We start from the raw sequence: 6,000 nt of genomic DNA on the forward strand, positions 1-6,000 counted from the left end.
ATAAATGATTGAAATGCCTTTTGATGTATTATTAACATGGAAAACTCGTGTTCTTCATAAATGCTTTTCACCAGAGGGAAAAAGGAAATTTTTAATGCCTGAAGAGGACCTAAGTTTGGGAGTATAATAAAGCTCTCACTTAAAGCCTACTCTTCCTGTTCCTCACTGAAATTTTGAAGGCTGGGGTGATTTCTATCTCATTCATCATAGTATCCTAAGTGATTGACATATTGCCCTTTCACTGGCAGCATATAAATATGTCTTGAATAAATAAATAGGTTAGTGGCTATACTCAAGTCATTTTATCTATCCAAACCTTAATTTTCTCATCTATAAAATGGGAATATGAGTGCCCAATCCGGCAACATATTATGTGGGATATGTGACTTATATAGTCACCAGGCTCTAGCAGGCAATGGAAATATGTGTGGCTATTAAAACTCTACACTAAACATTGCATTGCATGACACTTTATAATTATCAAATGTAAGTCTCACAGTTACATCATGAGGTTCGTATTTTTCTTAGTTAAATCTCTTCTGTTCACTGGAAAACAAAACTAATTTGAGTGAACCTAGGGATAAAGGGAGAATTTATTACATGAAATAGTCATGTCTCATGGACCCCAAGGGCAGCAACACACACAAAGGATTACAACCAGGACAAAGAAAATCATCCAGCCCCCAAGCACCCTCTATTCCAGTCTCTCTGGGTCTCTCACAACCATCCATCCCTGAATATCTACTTTGTTTCTCTCTTTAGATGGTTTTCTCTGCTTTTCTGTACACATGGCAAAAGATGGCTGCCTGATGCCACACCAGCCCAACAGTCAAGCCAGACTAAGTTTAGTGCCCTAGGCTAAATTCCAAACTCTCAGGAATAAAAGCAGATTGGTTTAGCTTAGGACAGGTGATGCGCTCTGTACATCTGGGAAGACAAGATCAAATACAAACACAGGTACCAAGCTCTACACTTAATGTTGGGGGAGGTAGCATGGTTAGTTCTAGGGGAAATAGTATCACTGTGGACTGGATGTTACCCTATCAGATTTTAATATTATTATATTCATTTAAAACAAATTAGACAGGGGTCAGAGAGTTTGAGTAACTTGCTCAGAACCACAGAAAAAGTGAAAAGCTATAACCCAAATACTGTCTTTCTGATTCGGATAAACACTTTTCTGTGAGCTTGCCTCCCATTAAGTAATACTGAGACCTCTGATCTCTTAACTTTTCTGTATTAATCTCTAAGGTGCTTTTAAACATTTTGGCTTACTCTGACTAATGCCTAATTCTGGTATCTATTAAGCTATAAACATTCTGAAGTCTACATTTCCATTTTCCTGTTCTTTTCAAACCTTTTCTTTTTCCCCCTTGCACCACAGAACTAAAAGAAGCCTACTTTGTAGAATATAGGCCTCAGGAGGAGAGCAGTTCTAAGAACATTAGGTAGCAAAACACTTGCAAACTTTTGAAGTATATTTTGAACACAGCTGTCTCTGGAACTGAATGCACTGTGTTTTGGCATTTTCTCTTCATTTCTAAGGACATTAGAATAAAGTTTTTTAAAAATGGTATGAATCCTCAAGACCCTTCTATGATAAATAAAAACAATTAAAAATAATTTTGTCAAGTAGAGAATAATATCTGTGTGAATAAAGTACTCACTAATGAGTTGGCCTGGAAATTCTGTCCTTACAGCATTGACTTTCAGCTAGTTTTTCCAACTGGGTTACCCGAGGATGATTACATTATTGTGTGTGTGTGTGTGTGTGTGTGTGCGTGTGTGTGTGCGCGTGTGTGTGTGTGTGTGTGTGTGAAGAAATGGATAACCTCAGATAACAGATCACTGAGATCAGTTCAAACACTATGATTAAAAAGAGAAATTGAAATTCAAATTTATCTTACTTATCCTTGTGTCTTTTTATTAGCTGACTGCATGCAATTGGAAAGGAAGATATTAATCAAAAAATAATTACCAAGACAGAAAAAACTTATCATTTTTTTTAAAGATGTTGAGAAGAAGAAAAAAAAAGTTAAATGTTGGCAACCCAGCAGTTTGGAAACTTTGCCAAGGTTTTAAATTTGAATGTGAACTATAGGAGAGCATTCAGAAAAAGAGTGAAATAAGCAGGTTTCATTGTATTTAATTTGGCCTCTTAAAAGTAACATGATGGAACTTGTAACCTAGAAATATTTTCTTAGGTATATTCACTAGGGAAGGTAAGCATAATTACAGCTGTTCAGACTTTGTGCAAACCGAATTGGCGTTATGGACAATTAATCTTTTGAAATGTTAAGATAGCTCTGTAATTTCACTTTTGTAAAAAGTAAGAGGAAGGCAACATATATCAAACGTTAGTCAATAGGCCAGAAGTTTACTTAATTGACAACATAAGACAAAACATCACTAAATTTTTATTACATTGGGGCAACCCATAATTCACAATAGCCTATATAGTCCTGAGCATGCATAATTATGTCCTAATTCTTACCTACCTAAAAGAGTAATAAATTGGGCATTGGGCTTTTTTCTCTTGTTCTTTCAGTATAGTTTGATTGACATAACTCACCAAAGGGTTGGGATATCTTAGAATAAAGTGGTTATAACGTCCTCTCTAACCATTCAGGCCGAATGTGCTATGCTGCTTACAGCCCTAACAACAAATAAACATTTGACCAAAAATAAAAGGAGCATGGTTTCTTGGATGAATTGGAAATAAGGAGGTTAGCTACTATGGACTTGGAAAAAGAAAATCAATAATTATTTTAAATCAAATTCCTTACTGTGGAATAATAAAAAATATATTTGATCCTGGAACAAAATTCCTCAAACCTTTGTAATTTCCTGAGTGTTAAGAGTCTCTTTTTTCATTCATTAGGAGCCCCTTTCAAGCTTATGTTAATGAGGTAGCTTAGGGTGGGGCTCTTAGATAGCTTGTGGATGGGTGGAGCTGGTCAACAGAAAGACCAAGTGACTAGATTAGAACTTTCAGCCCTCCCACCAACCTTTGGGAAGGGAAAGGGGGAGGGGCTGCAAATTAAGCTGTATAAAACTCTTGAACAACAGTATTCTGTGAACTTCCAGAATGGTGAACCAGAACACATCTACATGCCAGGAAGGTGGTGAAACGCAAACTCACGGGGACAGAAACTCCTTTCTGGGATCCTTCCAGACCTTACCCTATGAATCTATTCATCTGTTTGGTTGTCTCTATCCTTACGAGGAGGGCCAGTGGTGCAATGGATAACACGTCTGACTATGGTTGTCTCTATCCTTTAATATCCTTCAAAATAAACCAAAAATCTAGCAAGTAAACTGGTTTTCTGAGTTCTGTGAGCCTCTCTAGGAAATTAATGGAACCCAAGGAGGGGTTGTGCGAATCTCCAATTTATATCCAGTTGGTCAGCAGGACAGGTAACAACCTGAACTTGTGATTGGCGTCTGAAGTGGAGGCAGTCTTGGGGGACTGAGCTCTTAGACTATGGGATCTGACATTATTTCCAGGTACAAAGGTGCCAGAATTGAGTCAAATTTGTGGGATACCAGGTCAGTGTCACTGAGAATTGGCGAATTACTTGGTGATGTAAGCAAGAAAACCAACTTGGACTTACCATTAAAGAAGTAAGTTAAAATTTGCCTTAGAATGATGGTCAATTGGATTGGGGGTAGATATGTAAATGAAAGGTCTGGTTTGAAGCTAGGCTGAAGAAATTGTCTGGAGTTAAAGTAGGGTGGGACAATGGCCTATAATATTTCTGACACTTTTATTGAAAGTCAGAGTTGGCTATTAGGTGAGTTTCTTATGAAAGTCAGAAATACACAGTTTGGTCTTTGCAGCTCTCAATTGTACCCACACTTAACAGAGAGAAGCTAATTATCTTGACCATATGTTTTCTCCCCTTTTCACTGGAAGTCTCTCATGTTTTGCCTTTCCCTCTTCTTGTACACTGCATTGCATTTTATTTTAATTGCCACCTTACTATCAAATGAAAGGGAAATATTGCTGTAGGGATGGGTGAAAATTATAGGTTTCAACATTCCCCAGATGGGCTGGCTCCCTGGCTTAGGGGCCCTGTTTTCCAGAATGTAAGTTTGAAGGTCTTGGCCCAATTCCTAACCCTGAATGGACAACAGCACAGCATGCAGCTTGGTAAACATGACTTTATGTAAAAGCTTTGGAGTTGAAGAAATAGCTCTGGCTTCCCAGTGTTTCGACTGTGTGGCCATGCCATATAACTTCCCTCAGATTCAACTCTAAATTAAGTTCTGTAGACTAGTTAACCTCTACTGTCTCTTTTAGTTATGACTTATTTTTTTGTCTAAGCTTTAGATGAGGTTCCTTCTTTTCAAGACTTTTTCACTTTCCACCCCATCCAATCCCAAGACTGTTAGGTGCATTCTTCCATCAAAATATGTTATCGCAATTCATATTCACCCATGGATCTGTCCCTAGATCTAGACCTGCATCCTATAGACAGAGACTCTGTCTTATTCATCTTTAGAACATCAGTTCTTTGCATAGTGTCCAGCCCATGGCAGGTGCTCAGTAATCACTGGTCGAATTGGTAATTAAGAAAGAAAAAAAAAAAGAAAGAAAGAAAGGAAGAAAGAAATGAATGACTTAACATCAATCACCCAAATAGTGATGATGATGAAACTAATTTTTCCCCCTGATCTCCTGAGTCCAATATTGACATTAGAGGGGCCTAGGAGGTAGGAGAATATTCCCCTTTTATTTCATACATGATGATATGAACAATAATAACTGAAATGATTGAATGCTTAGTGTAGACTCATGAATGAAATTATCTTATGGAATAGGTACAACAAACCTCTGAGATAGGTATAATTAATATCATCATTTTACTGACAAGAAAATTGAGATTTAGAGTTATGTAATGTGTTCCAAGTTTCACAGCTAGTGAGCAGTGAAGCTTGAATTTGTGGTTAATCTGACATCAAAACCATTATTTACCCATTATGGAATTCTGCCTCCAGGCTCCAAGCATTAAAACCCACCAGTGGCTGAGCTAGGACCCCAACCCTAAATCTCCATTTCCAGTATTTTCTGCCAGTCTTCATGAAAGCAAGATCTACTTATAACTATAATTAGAATTACCTAGCCATAAGTTTTTTAAAAGTGGACTAAACTTAATTCAGTGAAATTTACCTTGTAACATGAACTGATGAACTCACGGATGCACTAAAAACACGTTTCCTCTCAGTAGGTGCCAGTCAGAAATGACAGTAGAGCATCACTAACTATAAAAGGATATGCAGAAACTAGGTGGCTGATACAATCATGATTACTTTAATTTTATCAGAGAAGAAGATACAATTAGGAAACAAGGTTTGGTGAGATGTTTTCAGATAAGTAAGGCACTTGGATAATATAATAACAGCTAAGGACACCTCTTAAAAGGAGAAATGGGGTGTCAATTGAGAGACATAAAATAAATATATATTTGTGTGTGCATTGTGTCTGTGTGTATATTGTGTGGAAACTGATAAACTATACACATATTCCGTATATGCGTAGGCATATCTAAAGAATGCCTGAAGGTAATTGCTTATTCTTACCCTTTGTAGGAATATCACGAAGAATATCTTCTCTCATGTCTTACATCCTAGATGCCTTTGATGTCATGACATGACTTTGCATTTTTTTTTTTTTGTCCTATTTATGTAGCAAGTTAGTCACCCTCCACAATTGCTGGACACCTTTTTGTTTTGCTTCATCAATCTCCATAAAGATGGTGTCATCACCTGAAGACAGGGATATTCTTTTATGGTAGCCTTGGCTTCTTAACAGCCATTTGCACTAAGCTCAGGCGCCTTTAAGCCCTGCTATGAATCTAACTTTTCTGCTGTAAAATGCCTATGGTATTGGAAACAACAACATTCAGCTACGATGCTTTTGTTAAGTGTCTTTTGATCAACCTCTGATAGGAAAATAGTAAACAAACAAACCTTCCTTCCATTTAGACTTATTAAATA

Source organism: Callorhinus ursinus, unplaced genomic scaffold (genome assembly GCF_003265705.2).
Source record: "Callorhinus ursinus isolate GAN/ISIS: 27379988/994484 unplaced genomic scaffold, GSC_fseal_2.0 scaffold4, whole genome shotgun sequence".
NCBI classification, from domain to species: Eukaryota; Metazoa; Chordata; class Mammalia; order Carnivora; family Otariidae; genus Callorhinus; species Callorhinus ursinus.